This window comes from Mustela nigripes, chromosome 6 (assembly GCF_022355385.1).
Source record: "Mustela nigripes isolate SB6536 chromosome 6, MUSNIG.SB6536, whole genome shotgun sequence".
NCBI classification, from domain to species: domain Eukaryota; kingdom Metazoa; phylum Chordata; class Mammalia; order Carnivora; family Mustelidae; genus Mustela; species Mustela nigripes.
The window spans coordinates 132,754,309-132,773,132 of NC_081562.1; the positions used below are offsets into that span (position 1 = coordinate 132,754,309).

At 39.4% G+C, this 18,824-nt stretch overlaps 1 protein-coding gene across 3 annotated transcripts in view; it reads left to right on the forward strand.

Moving 5' to 3' along the window:
* Positions 1-18,824, forward strand: part of RSU1 (Ras suppressor protein 1) — a 186,143-nt gene that overhangs the window by 124,631 nt on the left and 42,688 nt on the right. The window lies entirely within an intron of this gene.

The window sequence follows — 18,824 nt, forward strand, 5'->3', positions numbered from 1 at the left end:
ATGAGGGAGACCAGAGCAAGGGGAGCAGAAAGGAGATAAAGTGGGACTGTTCTTAAAATTTATATCCAAGGCCTTTTGGGCTGCATTTAGAACTAGGAAAAACAGTAAAATGTGCTCAGTTGATGTCTGTATCCAGTGTTTTCTTTTACTGTTTTCAGGTTTTATAGAAGCATAAAGATCATGAAATCATAGTGATTATCTAATTTACCCTCCTTATTTTTCAAATGATGAAATTGAATCCCAGATGATTAAATAATCTAGGATAGCTATTTTTATGTTATTGAATGTTTTCAAGTGCCTGCAACAGTTCTCCTACCCAACACCCATCCTCCCCCACTTACTGGTTAATTCCGTGCATTGATTCCTCTATCTGAGGAATCTACCTCCCCCACTGCCCTCACCCCTCAGTAAGGTCAAATAATTACAATAGCAGAAAACAACTACAACTATTCATTGGACACTTACTATTTAATCACTATAACTCTATAAGGAATGCACTATAATCTGCATTTTACAGAGAGAGAAACTGAAATTGGAGGGACTGGCTAACTTGCCCAGGGATATAATTGTACATGTTAGAGCTAGAATTCGAACACATTCTTACTCCAGATCTGAGCTCACCTGACCACACTTATTTATTATCAGGATACCTTGTGCCTGTCTTGGCATTTACTGCTCTTTAATATTATGTTTATTTGTGGGATTATGTAGTACATTTTTCTCCTACTGTATTGGTAACCTCTAGGAGAGCTGAGATCCTGCGTCTTTTGGTTCATCATTTTTGCTTAGCTTCTAAGTGCCTAACATCTAGCAGGCTCATTGCATGTATTTTCTCATGGGGAATATGTAATTAATGGTACTGGATTTTTATACTACTGTTTGTTCTAATTGCACTGCACTGGAGTGCAGTTGCACTGCTGTATGAATTGTGAGAGAATGCACACTTGGTGCCCACTACCTCATGTCCACTGGTAAGTACCCAGTGACAGAGTGGCTTTAATTATAATAAACAGGCTTAGAGAGGACTTAGTTTAAGAACACAAGGCAGAGTCTCATCTGGTATTCAAGGCTCTTAACTTTTATTCCTTACTCCTTTTTGTTCCCTATACTGAATCTTGTTAGAGAAATGAATCTGGGAAAATTTATTGCTTTCCAGAGCTGATTTCTTAATTAGATCGACAACTAAAGTATAAGCTTCCTCCTTGCTAAATGTTGTTTTCATCCTTGAGACCAAGACAGATCCAGACTCTTTCTGATACTGTGGTAGTTAACAGAACTGTCTGAACCAGTCTCTTGGGCATGGGCCATTAGGAAAGGCTAAGGTAAATATTTTCAAATTAACATGTAGTTTGAAGGTGTCATTGTTAATGTCGTCATTCAGTTGTAGCAGAAGGTGGGTTGGTCTTTAAGATGCATTTGTTTCTGCGTGTATTCCATGTCTTCTTGTGAATATTTTGTGTGGTGCAGATAGGATTTATTATTTCAAATCATATCCTTGAACTTAGTTCAGCAGTGTTATCTCTAGGGTATAGAGATGCATTTGGCAAGTGATCAGCAATGTAGTTTGGTATGCAAGAACCTAGCTGTGGAATAAAAATCAAGTTATAAAATTAATCTATAAAATAGTCACAGATAAAATGGTGAAGAGACCAGAATTAATCTTAAGAAAGCACAAGACAAAATGCAGATATCCTAAAATCAAAAATAGTAGTATTCATGAAAGTGACAATCAATTATTTAATTCCAAGGACAGACACATTATAGTCTAAAAATGTATTTCAAATTCACAATTGACTAGCTATTTTATGTGGTAGAATACCAGCTTTGCATATTTATTAAAATTATTCATAACTGCGTAGCTGCCCAGATGAACTGTGGAGTTCTTGTTCCTTGATTCAATATATTATCTTGTCCATTTTATCATGGTATGGTAATAGAAATTTGTCTAAATTTTAGAATGATCCATGGAATATTTTCAGTATCAGCATCTCCCAAATACATATTTTATCATTCCTGTTTTGCCTAATGTGATCTTTTACATAGCTTTAGAAGAAATCATCTATCTCCATAGGAAAAATACAAGTTTTTGTTTTTCTTTAGGGAATGTATTTCAGACAGAAATCTTTATTTAATGTGAAAGGTTGAAAAGGTATTGTATCATCAATCTTTAGGTATCAAAATATTCCCGTTACCTAAAAATTTGGGCAAGATGTGAATTCTTTGAGGTAGTAGAGGAATAGTAGTAGTTCATAATCATTGTGTAGATTTTATGGAGAACTGTGTTTCCTTTAGGTATTCCTTGCTCAGTAGTGTGTTGCTGTGGTCAGTCAATGTGACAGTGTAGTTGGGATGGTGAGTTCTGGAGTCAGACTATCTTCATTTCATATGCTATGTCTACTACTTAGTATTTATTTTATTTAATTTTTGGAGCAATGATCATCTCATCTGTAAAATTGAATAATAGTGTCTACCTGATAGGGTTATTAAAGAAGATTCTATGAGATAATGCATGTAGAGTACTGAGAACTGTGTTGGGTACTGGTAAACAATAAATATCAACGAATGAATGGTGTTAATGATAATACCATATCATGGAATACCACAAAGTGTGGGCTACAGCTTTAGCAAGAAGACACATAAAGAGATATTAATCTTCAATAACACGTCTCTAAATTGGTAAAAACTTAGAAGGTGATGTTAGGAAAGAAGAGTAAAACCTTTTTAAACTAGAATATTAATTATACTAGAGTTCAGAGAAGCCTCAGTCTAGTTTAGTGCCCTCTCTCTGTGTGAGTGGAAAGCACAGCTGGAAAAGGTTAAGTGACCTCTCCAGGATCACCCCGCTAGGATAGGAGACTCTAACCCAAGTCTTCTGGATCCAAGTTGAGTGCTCCATCTGTTTCCATACACTGGCTTACCCAGAGGAGCATTCATTGAACCTGTCTTAGATGTCATTGTTTTCTATATGTGACTTCTTTTCCAGTATATACCATCCCCTTGCTTCTCTCGGTTTGGCATCCTAGTGGTGGTTAATCCTCCAGAATTAGCTTTCCATACATAGAGCTATGGGGAAAGACCATTGCCCATCATGGAGCTAACACCGCGTTCAGCAAGTGTGAGTAGTTCTATTTGAATGCCTCCATGGAACAGTCGCTATAGCACTGGGAAAAGGGAATGGCTGTGAAGTTGTGGAGAATTTCCCTGGAGATCTCATAAAGTTCTAACATGAAAATGAATCCTTTCTTCCTTATAAATCTGAGTCATGTGTTAAAGGAAATGTATTAGATGCTTCTGAGCCATTACATTTTAGTGGGTTCTATAAAATTCTCAATAAAGGAAAGGTCAGTGTTTGTACCATAAACAGTGTTCATGAAGGCACATTTAACCCCCGCCCCACCCCGTTCCTTTTGGGATTTCTGGAGTGTATAGTACTCAGATTTGTTCTTCTTCCAAAGTGACCCCCTGCCCACCACCTCCCAGAATGACCCCACTGACCACCTGGGCGTCCTTTTTCTTGGAGGTCCTAACCACCCTGGCTCTGGGATCAGCCCTTCATGACAGGCAAAAATGAAAAGAGGTGATTTCGCCTCCTCATAGCATGGGTTTAGGGACCCCACCACCTTCGGGCTCAGCTGCACTTTTTTATGTGTGCTTAACATAAAAAGACTGTCGGCCCACCAGTCTGTGGGATCCTCCTCCTGTATTTTCACAGAGACCACGCGTAAGACTAAGAAAGACCAGTGGATGACCTTTGCACACCGACGACACAGGTCATTGTTCCGCTCTGTGAGTGGCGATTCCTGTGACCTTTCTGCTTGTCAGCTCAGCTCCTGGCGGCCAGCCTCCCAAGCTGCACCGTGGGAGAGCTAATGGTCTGCGCTGGTCCTGCAGAGCCGTGTGGAGGCTTAATTGAAGAATATTTTTAACCCATTATCAAAAGCATTAGGAGGAAAATGTTCAAAGAGTCTTGATGCAGCCTGCGGCTCTTTCCATTTAAGAAAGTAGATCCCCCAAATAAGCAAATTATAACCTTGAAATAGTAATCTATCTTTATTTTCAATCCCTTCATCTTCCCAAGATAAAGACTCTTCTCTCTGAGGGCATGAAAAGGGGCAGAACTAGCTAGACTGTTACAAATGGTTCTCTCCACCCAGCGGAGGTGAACACATAGTGCTCCCTGTTTAGAACAGGGTGACTTTGAGTGGACCGTCCTGACTAGATTGGTCAGAAGGAAAATGAACATGTCTGCTAGCCTAGTCGTGGCACAGAGCATGGTGGCCGGCGGATACTTAGAGGTGCCCAGGCCACATAGGTACGAGCCACAATCCGAGGAACATGAGTGGGCCTTTCATCGTATCATGATTTCTGGCTCCTTTTTTTTTTTTTTTTTATACTGAGTAAATATGATGAAAGCATATTTCATATTTCCCCCACCTTCGAGGGGTCTTTGAAGGATAGATGAGAGATGTCCCCCAAATTATCACTACAGCTGGCATCTTAGTCATGGATTATTGTCAAATTTAATCTTATCTCTAACTCCACAGAATGGTATTCGGCTTGATTTCTTTGATTATTTTGTCTTTTAATTTCAAAATGGCAAGAAAAAGTGGTTCTGGTTTTTTCTTTAATTAAAATAAGTAGGAATTAGCATACAAACTATCCAAATGTCTAACTAATTGAAGTCTGGAAGCCTCTTTGCTTTAAACAGACACAGAATTTCAACAGGATTTTCATTTATTGATTCTTCTTCTCTCTATTCTCCAATTATTTTTTTTTAATGTTGTCAAGTAACCGGAAATATACCTCTAAAGCTGTGACCAAAAAAATGGCCAAAATTAAAATGCCCAAGAGTCTTTTAAAAGTTAAGACAGTTTAGGGGAACCTGGGTTGCTCAGTAGGTTAAGCGTCTGCCTTCGACTCAGGTCATGATCCCTGGATTCTGGGATCTAGCCCCTCATTGGGCTCCCTCCTCAGCGGGAAACCTGCTTCTCCCTCTCCTACTGTTTCCCCTGCTTGTGCTTTCTCTCACTCTCCTGCTTTCTGTCAAATAAATAAATAAAATCTTTTTTTTTTTAAGATTTTATTTATTTATTTGTAAGAGAGAGAGAGAGTGAGAGCAAGCACAGGCAGACAGAGTGGAAGGCAGAGTCAGAGGGAGAAGCAGGCTCCCTGCAGAGCAAGTAGCCCGATGTGGGACTCGATCCCAGGACGCTGGGATCATGACCTGAGCCGAAGGCAGCTGCTCAACCAACTGAGCCACCCAGGCGTCCCAATAAATAAAATCTTTAAAAAAAAAAAAAAAAAAAGGTTGGAATGCATACACGAAGGATGGTTTACAATGTGGCAGTGTAATTTTAATAGCAAAGTGAGCATGGAGAAGTCTTTGTGGAATCACTAAGAAGCTAAGCTATATTATAGTATTCAACAAAAATTTAAGTAACTTCTCTTTCAGGTATGTAGTAGTAGTTCATGGTATCTCTTAAATATTGGAAAATAAGGATTTCTAGTCTTTTGTTCCATCAGAAGTTCATTCAAAAAATCTGTGGGTACGTGTGGTAAAATGGTCAATGAAAATGGTTTGCCTTTTAACCCTATGAACATACAAATGTCAGTCTGATAAATGCAGTATCAGATTATTATTCCAGCTGTCTGAGTGATACAGAATGCTTTTGGTCTAAATTTTGTAGTTGACAGAAAAGCTGTTATTTCAGAATCTCCCTTGCCTCATTGTTTGGTCAGCTAATTTTAAGCATCTGTAAAAGGCACTGGCAAAATGGAAAAGATGCCCATTTTTTGGCTGTGTGGACAAAAAAAGAGAGCATAGAAATGATGGTGTACAGGAATCAAGTATGCTGAAAGCCCTTTCACCATGAAAGGCGAGATGCAGAATGAATCAGAGAAACTGACTTTTTAGACGTTTTGTTCAACTTGGAAGAAAGTAAGGGAAATCTCCAAAGGGACAAAAGTTTATATGGTGATCAGAAACCAAAGGGGTGTGGTTAAAAGGCCAGGCCCTCCTGGCAATAGCTGTATAAGGAATTCACAGCTTAACTGCCTTGGGCAAAAAGAGATCAAGAGATCTGAGGTCTGGGTCATGTTGGAAGCCCAAACATAAAACACTCTCACAGAGCTAGAACGTTCACAAAAGATATACCCTCAGTGAAAGTGAGAGCTGAAAAAAAAAAAAAATTAGCTCACCAGGAAAGGAGCAGATGAGGAAAACTGTTTTTGTTATTGCTCTAAGTGGAGGAAAAATAATAATCATTGTAATCATCATCCCCTGTCAGCTTGCTGCTACAAGCTTATTTTGGGGTGAATCTGGGGTATAAATTTATAATTCTTGCAGGTTCATGGAAACCCTAACCTAAAAAATTTAAATAACAAGTGTCCAGGTTGGCGGAACCCTCTGGCACCCGTTAGAAATAAGCATTAAGTCCTTCCGGAGGGAAGCATTAACAGTCCAGTTCTCTCAGAATTCCTCCAGATTTATCGTATACAGGGTTACCATAAAAAATACCAAACACTCAACACAGCAATCCAGGAATTACCAAATGGGGACTACCATAACCCATAGGTCACCAAAGACAACAAAAACAGTAAACAGATTAGGTCCCCAATGCAGTAAGGACATTTGAATACTGATTTTGAATATAAAACAAATGTGTGGGAAGCACATAAAGAAAAAAATTGGGGTGGGAATAAGAGACCATTAAAAATGTTCAGGAAGATTTGAAAAGGAAGCAAATAGAATTACAAGAAAAAAAAATAAAATCCTCAGAAATAAAGAACTTAGTGGGCTGGTTAAATGGAGAATTACACACAGCTGAAGAGAGAACGGATGGATTAGAAGATCAGGAAGGACATCACACCACATGAAGCCCAGAGACACAAAGGATGTGAGAAGTCGTTGACAGTAAGACGAAGGGATGAGAGAAGGGAAAGATGAAACACAGGGTCAGTTTGGAATTCCAAATGCTAAAATATTGAAAATGGGAGGAGTGGTTTTGGGAGAATTGGAAGGGTCTGGAAACTTCATCCATAATAACAATTTAATAAATAAATAATGAAAATTTTGCTTTTTTTTTTTTTTAAAATAAGGTTGTTACAATTTCACAGATGCTCTTTGAAGATGCAGACTTCTGGGTCAGGTACAAAGGACTTTATTACTCACAGTGCTTTAAGCAGCCTGAGCTACACATTCAAGCCTATTCCCCATGCTCTCCAAGTTACGTGGGGATGTTGCAGAGTGGGTCGTGTAGGAAGTCTGAGTCATATCCAGAGACGCCAGTCTTTTAAAATGGACTGTAAGCAAATCTGTTCTTTGGCCAACAAGGAGAGATGTTATTTTATCTGTAGGAAGGTAAACAAATCTCTCTGTGCCAGATGGGGAGACTCTGTTCTAAGGCTGTTTGCTATACCAGCATCCTTGGAGAGTTACCCAAGGAACAAAGCGGTCAGCACGCGTGCTCACAAATCATGCACAAGTGTGAGTCCTGTTATTTCCCAGTAGCGGAGAGGTCATTTGTTTAAGGTGCAAAGACAGAATTTTCTAGAAAGGTTGAAAGTTTGGCATGCTCGTAGAGGGAATACACTATATACCAGACAACACAAATACATTATTTAGACATATTATGGTGGAATAGCAGGACATTAAAGACAAAAGAGGAGACATTAAAAGCAACCAGAGAGATAAGATACTTCAAATCAACAGGCTATTTCTGGTTTCTTTCTTTTTTTTTTTTTAATTTAAGATTATTTATTTATTTATTTGACAGAGAGAAATCACAAGTAGACGGAGAGGCAGGCAGACAGAGAGAAAGGGAAGCAGGCTCCCCGCCGAGCAGAGAGCCCAATGCGAGACTCGATCCTAGGACCCTGAGATCACTACCCGAGTCGAAGGCAGCAGCCCAACCCACTGAGCCACCCAGGCGCCCCTATTTCTGGTTTCTTATTTAGAAAAGTCAAGGGTCCAAAATACCAAGTCCTTCCTGAGGAAGAACCAGAAGAAGAGAGGTGAGATGTCTTGCTTTATGGAGACCAAGGTCTGTTATAAACCTAGAGTAGTTAAGGCTGTGGAATTAGGGTTAGTGTAGACAGAGAAACCACTGGAACTATATAGAAAGCCCATATGCAGTATAGACATGTGTGCTGCAGATTGGTAGGAAGAGGAGGAACAGTCCCATTAACCATGCAGTTACAGGATTATGCACGTGGAGGAAGGAAAAAGAAACCAGATTGTGACATATAAAGAAAATCAGTTCCAGGTCGGTTAAATGTTTGAATCTTTAAATCATGAAACCAACTTTTAAAAGGAAAGTAAAATTATGGAATTTTCAATGAACCTGGAAAAAAAAAAAAGCAAATGAGCAAGAGAGATGCTATCTCTGGGAGTTGAAGGAAGAAACTGACAACAGAGGTGATGTTGAAGCTCTCTGGCTATACGTGCGGACATGTGTGTATCAGACTGTATCCCACACATCGTGATGGAAACTCTTGATGAAGATGAGACTACAAATTGAAGACCTAAGGCAAAACCAGGAAATGGGAAACTCGTGGATGTAATTTCTTCAGTTGAGGGTGACCGTGGAGGTGACTCGGTACTCTGGGGACTGACCAAGGCCTCACAGCGAACAGAGGGTCTGCCCCTGCACTCTGGCATTGAAACACACAAGTGCAAAGCCATCCAAAGCATCCTTCCTGAACTTTAAGACCTAAGGACAGCAGTCATAGGTTTTTGTAAACGAGAGCACCAGGCTGGTGCACAGACTTTCTAGTCAGCTTCATTTCATGGAGATTTGAAATTAGCTTTTTCATAAAATAAAAGAAGCCCAGAATGCCAAAGGGGGAGGGGGGATTTCTTAACACCAGATGCAAAAAACCACAAACTGTGCAAGGAAAGAAAAATTTAATAAATTCAACTATATCAAAATGAATGTTCACTTTATCAAAAGTGTATGTCTAACAAATTGAAAAGAGAAGCCTCAGTGGGGAGAAGTAATCTGCAGGACATATCGCTGAGGATAGATTAGTATCTAAAACAGATAAAGAAATTATATGAATAAAAGAGCACTGGGTCAGGGGTATGAATAAACATTTCAATGAAAAGGAAACATTAACAGTGAAGAAAGAGGAAACACAATCAGCCTCATTGGTAATCCAAGAACTGCAAATTAAAACCACAGTGAGTCCATTTTATATCTGCCTGTTTGGCAAGATTAAAATCTGGAAGAGCACTGTTTGTGGGCAAGGATGAGAATGGCAGGGATTCTCACGGACTTACCGTCTCGTTCCCTTCAAAGACCCAGGCAGCCAAATAAAGTCTGACATTCCTTGCCTCGTATCACATGTGAGGAGACAAGTAACTTAACTGAAAAGTTACTCTGCTTTCTTAATAAACCCCAAGGTATCTTTGATGGCCAGAATTTTCTCTGGTCAAACCTTGAACATGGGGACAGACTTGGTTTATATTTTCAAGGGGAAAGAAGGATCTGCTGGGTAAGATCTACAACATACCAGATGACTCCAGTTTTCTCTTTCTGTTTTTAAAACTCAACCCCCAAGTTGAGATAATTTAAAAGAGAACATCAAGGAATAGTCTTCTCACATATATTGTGGTTTTATTTCTGTTCCCATTGAAGTCGATGAATTGGCAAAACGTAAAATCCAAACCCAAGATGCAGGGTGAGGAGAGGGAAGGAAGAGATGTGTTTGAGATGAAGAGAAATGATCTCACAATACCCGATTATCCGCTGGACAGGGAATCCGGTGGACGATCACGCTGTGCCTGGCCATGGGCCAAGGAGGCCTGCCGACTCTGCTGACTCAGGAGCTGTCCGTGGGGGTGACCCTGGGGCAGCTGGAGGACGTGGTGGGAGAGGAAGAACGAGAATTTTCCAAAGTCTCAGTTATGCATGCACACACAAAAATCTAACTGAGAGTAAATTGTCCTTACTGTTGATTATGATTAAAGTGTGGCAGTATTAAAAAATGACCCCCCATGGGGCACCTGGATGGCTCAGTGGGTTAAGCCTCTGCCTTCAGCTCAGGTCATGATCTCAGGGTCCTGGGATCGAGCCCCGCATCGGGCTCTCTGCTCAGCGGGGAGCCTGCTTCCCCCTCTCTCTCTGCCTGTCTCTCTGCCTACTTGTCATCTCTCTCTGTCTATCAAGTGAATAAATAAAAATTAAAAAATAATGACCCCCCCAAAACCCCATAAAGCTAAAAATCTAAGCTAGGATAACTACATGGAGAATATAATATAGCCTGGTTCTTTCATTTGTTAGCTTTTGAGGAACTTTCAGTATCCAGTGAGGTCTATGCGTAGATACTCCTCTTATCCAGCAGCCTCTTTATTAAAAAGTTCTTAGTGCATGAATTAAACTAAATAATCAAGGCAGTTACCAGGTTAGCCGGGTAAGCCCTGGGAAGTACTGAAAGTTACATGTTGGGGAGAAATTTCTCAGCTCAGATTAGAACACTTGTCAGATTTGGTGGCAGGAGACTAGGTCTGAATCAATATTTCTGCCTGGAAGTCACATAACCTCTATGAGAGATTAATGTGGTTAGTGTTGGACTCTGTATTCTCCATCAGCTAAGTATGTGCACTTGTCATTCATATTTTGTTTTTCGCTTGTAACACTGACAGAAAAATCTCTGCGGAATAAAGAGCCAGTTGCCTGAGTGTATGAAGCTCTGTTGTATTTGCATATTTCCAGGATTTAAAGCAAAGGGTATTTTTCCTTGAAACATTATTTATCTGTTTGTTTCTTCTATTTTTATGGTCCTGAAGAATATCATTGGTTGCTCAGAACATGTCTAGCTCTCATTTTGTTTGTGCTGATTCTGATTTTATTGATTAAATAGTACAAGAAATGAGGCTTTTTTTTTAATTAAATGACCTCTTCCCAAGAATTTTTTCTGTAAAAACCCTGAGTAAGATGTGTCACTTTGTCAAAGCCACTTTTCTTTTTGCATTACATGATGTGTTTATGGAAGTACACCATAAGCCAGTTCTGTGAGGTCAGGTAAGCCGTTGCAGTTTTAGCTCTGCTAATTCAAGAACATGATTGGGCATATGCTGTGCATGCTTGGTTGGTCAAGGGTGCATGATGGAAACGATTTCTGGAGTTACCTGGAAATCACTTGTTGAAACACATTGATTTCATAACCGCCCCCTCCGACAGCTCCCGGCCAGAGCCTTGAAAGACATGGGATTCTTTAGCTCGCCTTATTCGCTTTATGTTGTATGTGATTATAATCCTCTTAAATAACCGAGGAAATGACAACTTAGCCTCATTTACAAGAGGGGTGACTGGGAATACCAGAGTGCCCCACAGCCTGTGATTGGGGAAGGTGTGATGCAGTGGTAGGATTGAATGCTAGACAGCCATTGAATGTTGTGTAAGACTAATGGCTTTGGAGAATTTTTGTAATATATTACAAATTTAAAAAGCAAGTTCTGGACCTGTACTTACATGCAAATGTGTATATAAAATAAAGTTTTGAAGGGTACGCTTTAAACATCAGTAGTTTTGTCAAGTGGTAGGATTGCTCGCTCTTGGTGCTTTCTGTTCCTTCTTGATTTTTCTCTTAACCACATTCAACTGAATTTATCGTCTTAAGTAACAACATGTAAAATAAGTGTTCTAATAAAATTTCCTAAGAAGGATTGAAGAAAAAAGGAAACATACTTCCTGTATTTTTGTTATGATAGCACGATTCAAAATGGTTATTATAGAGTTGTTACATGTACGTTATGTACATATATGTACAAAATTACATATAATTATAGGATTATTGAGCATGTATGCCGCATAATCTGCTAAGCCCTTCATGTAAATATTCTTACTGATTTCTCAGGATAATTTATGAAATTGAAGGAAAATATAATTATCCCCACTTTTTAGATCAGCAAACTGAGGCTTTGACCAATTAAGTTTTTTTCCCTCAATAATGCAGCTGCTGAGTGACAGAGTCCAGCTTTGAAACAGTCTGAGACCCAAGCCCATGTTCTTAAGCTCTTGCCTTTATCATCCCGTGACTGGTCCTCCATGTCTCACGGTGGAAGAAAATGCAAATTTCATTTGAGAGAAAATTTTAAGGACTGTCACAATTGAATTGGGTGGTTCTCCCTTATATTATATTCTCAAATATCCATTGACTAATGATTAGATTGTATTTGCACATTTTACGGAATGATGCAAAATGCATGCTTCTTTTTAGGAAGGAAAAATTGTATGTGGGTCGTATCAATGATTGTGATTTTGAAATATATACTGGCGGATTTCCCTCATTTCGGGGTATGTGTATGTGTGGGTGTTTGAAGTTTGGGATAAGCACGGTGAGCCACATAGGGCAAATCATTTGTGCTACAAGGTCGTGCTGTGACCCTACAAGACTGGTCAGCTGACGTTACCGGAGGGCGTATGGAAGGAAGGGCATTCGTTGCTGGTGCAGAATCTCATGTGTTTAGGAACCCAGGACATGAGAAAACTGTTTCTAGGACCAGCCGCGGCACCCATCAGCTCTGCTGTCATATTTGTGCCTCAGTGAACTTCTGTGACATCCCTTTGAGCACCATTCTTTCCCACTCTACAACTTCCAGAATTACATCTCAGTAACTAATCCATAGAAAATGCAGTCTTGTCTGGCATTATCTGCTGCCTGCTCTCCTGAAATCAAGTACAACTAACTTCCATCAGATCATAATAAAAATTGTGCTAAGAGAATAAAATCACACTCCACACATCTAGTCAGAGAGCTCCTAGGCTGTTAAGCGTTTAACTGATACACATTTGCATACCCGAGTATAATGTTGCAGATTTTTAAACCATTGAATGAATGAATATTTAAGAAAAGAACTTGTGATTGTTTTAGTTCCTGCGCATAGTTTCCAGCACATTTATACTTGCCCATCGTGTGTGGAGGCGAGGCGGAAAGCCGCATCACTACTATATGAAGCTAACAGAGGTTCTTATTTTTATGTTTTACACACCACACACACAATATGCACACAGAGTATTGTTTTGTGAGATGAGTTATGTGTAGGAGTCTGAGAGATCTATTTGCATCCTGGCTCTGTCCTAGTTGTTTTATCCTTAGGCACGTCAGTGAACTATTCTGTATATCTCATTGGCTTTAAAATGGAGATGCCATTCTTAACCTCGTTTATTGAACAAGTGCTTATTTATTGACTATAGATAATAATATGTCAAGTGATACCACTTTGAGGCACCATCCCTTCTCTTTTTTCACTTGCCCCATGAGTGAGCACTCTTTGAGTCTTTGGAAAGATTTTTTTTTCCCCCAGTAGTGACTCAAAGTTTCATGGTTTGTGTCTCTGCTCTATTCTGTTCCCTAGATTATCTCACTTCTCCCTTTGGTGTTTTTCTACTTTTTAAGAAAGAGTTTTTTGAAAATTAAACAGAAGATTCTTCGTTTGGCGTCTAGTGCAGTAAAATAAATACATGTCTGAAAGACATGTTTCTTTTTAGTTGGAATTGCATACTTATAACGTGCAGACTGTAAGCATGTAGTTTCCTGGCTTGAAAAATGACTATATCCACGTATCGAGCACCCCAGTCAAGATAAAGAACATTCCCATCACCTTGAGAAGTTTGGCAAAAGCTTGTCTCTGGATATGGTTTATTTTTCCAGATCCTGACTTGCTTTTCTTGCTTTGGGGCAGGGACAGCACCTCCCTATGTTGTCTCTGCCTCTTACACCCTCAGAACAGACTTTCTAAATGAGCCCCTTTGCCCATGATGCAGTTTTTGAATAGGGGACAGTTGATTTGCTTTTTCTGTTTGAATTTTCCTGGTCTCCCCCCTGCCCCCCGATGTCTCTCTTGCCTTTACTAAACTCCGCTGGCAATATGTTTTATGGTCTAACACTGCTGTGATTCAGCCTCCAAACGTAAGGGTTATGAAGTATCCCATGTCGAACGATTCAGTATTGCCTCTGACATTATCTGACCCCTGCCGTTACTCAGAATTTACATAGTTCTTGTGGATGTTAAGTCTCCCCCACCCCTTAACAATCAGTAAAATGTACTAGAAGTCTGGGTAATTGTCAGTTATAGGAAATTCAACTCAGTGGCTAACCGGCTGTTCTGTGCAGTGCAGATATTTTGCTTATTTGCCTTATTTTTGTTTCTGCCTACAAATACATGATTCCTTAATTAGTACAGAACTTTCCCTCTTGTATTTTAAGTCACTTATCTGTGATTTTTTTAAAAAGCCTCCCTTAGATACACAAAGGATAACCATAAGTAAAGTATTTAAAGTATTATTGGCCACAATTCTGTCTTTATTTTTTGAATCAATGACTAAACTAATACTTTTGGAATAATGTGTCAAATGAGCATTGCTTATTGGAACTATTTTAAAAAGATCTAAAGCATGTTTGTTCCACCTTCCCTGTGTATTTACACCTCTTCGATTTTGCTTTATGAGTAGCAAAAGCAAACTGTCACTATTTGCTGTAAATTGAAGCTTTTAATAACTATGTCTGTTCCTACCACATTTGTCAGCTTTGAATATTCTGTCAGTGGAAAATAAAAATAGCAGGGAAACTCAGCAGCCGTGACACGGAGAATTTATCTGCTTATGCTAAAGGAAGGTAAAAAAAAAAAATAATAATAATCTTGAAGGGTGAGCATTTGGCATTTTTCCTTCAAATGATGTAAATTTGAACTGGCTCTTCCTCAAATAAATTTTAGATGAAAAGTCAGCAAAATAAATGAGTAAGTTTCATCACTAAACACAGAGCACCTTTTTAACCTAGAAAGAATCGAGCACCTTTTTAACCTAGAAAGAGAAGAAGAAAGAGGTTATTTCAGATCACTGATTCAATCATATATGCCTTGTTTGACATAAGCTTGAAAAATAAATTTTGTAAGTACATCAAAAGAAACAGGATAGCGCAGTAGTAAAAACTTCGACGCATATAGCATTTAAATTTTTAAACTATTTTGTAGTAAAAATTCATGTGTGGAGGATCGTCTTGGATATGTGACAATAAAAAATTAATTTATCTAATAAAGATGATTCAAGTAAATCAAATCTAAATAAATTCCATAGTTCACATTTTTTGTTCGTAAATCATGTGTGTCAGTTATAAATATTAAAAACATGAATGAAATATATATTATGAAAAATTCACTGCTTTCCCCCTTTTAGATAAAAACATAAAGTCTTTCAGGACTTCTTGTTGCTGATTTTCAGTTAAATTTAAATTCAGTTCTTGCCGTTGTGCCTCTTTCTTTTCTGTACCTGTCCATTTTTAAATCTCTTACCGAAGGAGACCTTTATCATGATTATCAACAGCAGTGAGCATTTATGAAGCACCTATTGGGTGCCGTGTTTGATAAAGCATGGCCAGTAGGTCAGTATTTTGAGTAGGAAGAAAAGCATTGTTAAAATCGTGCTTCATTGTGCTACTGTACAGTCTTTATTTAAACCTCTATTGGAAGAGAAAGGTGATTAATGAGACACTATGAGCCTGCTTATTATCCTGTCAACCTTGTGATGTGCCTGCGAATACAGAGCATCTTTAAAATAACCATAATGAGCGAAGGAGCTGGTCTCTGCTTTTACAGAGTGGACATGCCTGCATGTTTTAATTTAGTTTGGTATTAGTGTTATTCCATTATTACAGATTGAGCCTGAGGGAAAGAGCAAGTTAATTATTGTCACATGTAATGAGATAATTGCCTACGTGTAATTTGACAAAGCGTTCTACAGGTGTGTTACTCGGTGATGAGAAATGCCTACTCTTACTTCATCTGATCTAGGGAGTGGGCTTGGAAGAGAGTTTCAGAGAACAGAATGTGTTTTGTTTTTTAAACAGAAGTCCTAAAATAGTGTTAAACACTATAAAAGTTTTGGATGGTGTCAAGTTGGGAATTTATTTTTTCCCTGTGTGTGAATGGGTTTGTTTGTTTGTTTCCAATAAATGTCCTGATGTCTTAAAAGATTTTTACTTCAACCAAAATTGAGGAGTAATTCCCAGTAAAATTGGGCTGCTAGTCAAACATTAATGATTTGTGAAGAGAGTTGTGTTTTTCACCTGCCGAGGAATTTCATACTGAAAATTCAGCAAAGAATTCGGTTGTGGTCTCTCCAACCCCCTACAGAAGTCACTTGCCTAAGAAGAACTTGGTGGGGAAGAGAGAAGAGGATAATTCTCCTCCTTGGCATGTTTTCTGTCCTGATTCGCCAGATAGTGGTAACAAAGCCTTGTGAATTAGTTTTCTTTCTTCCAGTGTCTCTCCCGTGTAGCAAAGTTAGAATTTTTGTTTTTGTCTCCTTTTACTGGCTCTGATTTTAAGCACCTCTTAGGATTTACAAAGCTCTGTCTTGGGTTCTGTCAGACACGGTACCTCTTTTTAAATACTGATAAGATTCTTCCCTTTGAAGGTGCTTTTTCTTTTTAATTTTGCTAATTGATTTGGATAAATAAGTTATCCCAGTTGTTTGGATACCGAAGGCATAAGATGCATATCTCAGAGAAGGAAAGTGATTTAATTCTCAGTTTTCACACACGCTGAATATTGTGCCTCCGTGATTCACAAGGACCCCTTCTAATCTCCATTCTGTTAGGGCAATTGTCTTGCTTATGAATAAATTTGAGTGAAAAGGCTTTTTACGTTAAAGCTGCATTGATGGTTCAAAAAATAAATTAAAAATAAAAATGAGATTAAGTCTTTGATTTAGGAGGTTCATAAGGTTCTTTTATTTATTTATTTATTTTAAGAAATATTTAAATGGATTTCCCTTAACTATTTAAAAGTCTCAGGACAGAGTCTCATTTTATAGGACACTTAGTGGGAAGAAGAAGGGGAGTGTACCTCCTCATAAATAATGTGGAATCTAAGTCCTTTGACATCATTAATGCTTTTATACTCCCTGACTTGGACAGACTCAACACTTTTTACCCCATAGTTCCCTGTTTTGTTTTGTTTTTTTTACTAGTTAAGTTAAACAAAGCTAGTAATTAGGAAACAGTGTCTTGCTTTTCAATACTGATTATGGAAACTTGTTATAAATCTCCTATATCAAATCCAGGTACAGTTAGTTCTCTGTAAGCCATTGCTTTTAAGTCTAAGATTGAATCACTGAATTTCCTACTTAATTTCAGAAAAAAAAAAAAAAAGAACGTTAGTTGTTTATTTTGGCCATCTGCATACTTGCCTCCCTCTCCGTTGTCCCCTCCTCGCTTCAAGTTCTTGACTAATTGGGGATTGCAGCTCCTACTCCTCCAAGTAGCTCGGGTCAGAGGCTCTTAACAAGCTTTGGCATCTCCTCACAGGCAGCATGAAGGAGAAAAGCAATAAGCAGTCTATCCAGAGAGTCAGCAAATTGGTTGAGCAGCTGAGAAATCAGTTGAGCTGACCTTGAGAGTTTTAACCATCTCTAACCTTAGTCTCCCCCCAAATGATCAGCCTTTGAGAGACTGAAGAAAAGAGCGATTTGGAGAAGACCTCAGTCAGAAGCGAGTGGCCATTCCAGTTCCTGCTTACGACCAGGTCACAGACTAGTCAAATGCCAAAGAGCTCACGCGCTGTTGTTTCTTTCCTGGCTTTATTGAGAGATAATTCACCAACCACACAACTCACCCGTTCAGAGTGTTCAATTCAGGGACTTCTGGTGTATTTGTCCATTTTGCGCCCAGACTGTTCTCCAGAGGGTGTGTACCATTTTACGTTCCCACCAGCATTGTGGGAGGGCTCCAGGGTCTCCCTGTCCTGGCCATCACATGTTGTTAGGTGTCCTGTTGAGGAGAGCCATCCCAGGGGATGTGTCATGGGACCATAGGCTTGAGTTGGATTTCCATGATGGCTGTGGCGTCGAGTGTATTTTCCTGCGCTCATTCACAGGCTTTCATGTTGGGAGTTACATGATCTCACAAACTGGTGCTCACCACCACCGTCCGTACCTGATGAAACTGTTCCCCTAAGTGTTTACGAACGTGTGCCATGTCTGCCTTAACCCCCAAAGCTGAGCAGAGCCTTAGACTCTGACGCGATGGATGCAGGCTAGAAGGAGGGACAAAACTTGTTAACAAATATATGAAATGAAGTCTTTGGGGCGCTGTACTGGAAGGAGGTGTGGGCAGAGAACAGGGGGAACCTCAGGCGTGGAAGAGTTTGCTCCTGGGGAGAAGGGCTTTGATCAAGAGGGAAAAAAACATAGCAGAGGCGGTGTTGGTCATGCTGAACAGTTCTGTCTCGGGCACTGGACCAAGGAGGGGCCCTAAGGATGGAAGACCCAGCTCCTGACCACATTCAGAGCCAGCAGTGGCCGTTGTGGATCTGGATTCTTGACCGTCGGAATGTTGCAGGGCACAGTTTCATAAAGCCCTGTGGAGCTGGGGTCCTTCTCCTTAACTAAGGTCCTCACGACTGGGGAATGTGTTTCCGTGTGTCACTTAAGACGGGCCAAGATATCACTATTCAGCAGAACAGAAGCTGTGTCCATTCGGTCCAGAAGCTGCTTGCCCATTGTTGTTTTTGAAGGCAGGCTATATGGGGCCAGGCAGTGGGGAGGCCTTTGAGAAAACAATGTGATTTATACTCTTAAATTTAAGAAATGCAAAATGACCTCCCTAGGTCTTTCTTGGATGTATAAAATAATTTTCTGTTTTCCCTGATGAAATGTGTATTTTCAGGGTTTGTTTTGTTTTGTTTTTCACTCTCTTTCTAATAGCATTTATAATGTTTCTGGAGAAAAAGATCAGCTACTGTACTAAATGTCACCTAGAACACTTGTGCCTCTTACAGATACTCTCCAGATTGTCTCCGAAAGATGTACAGAAGTAACTCT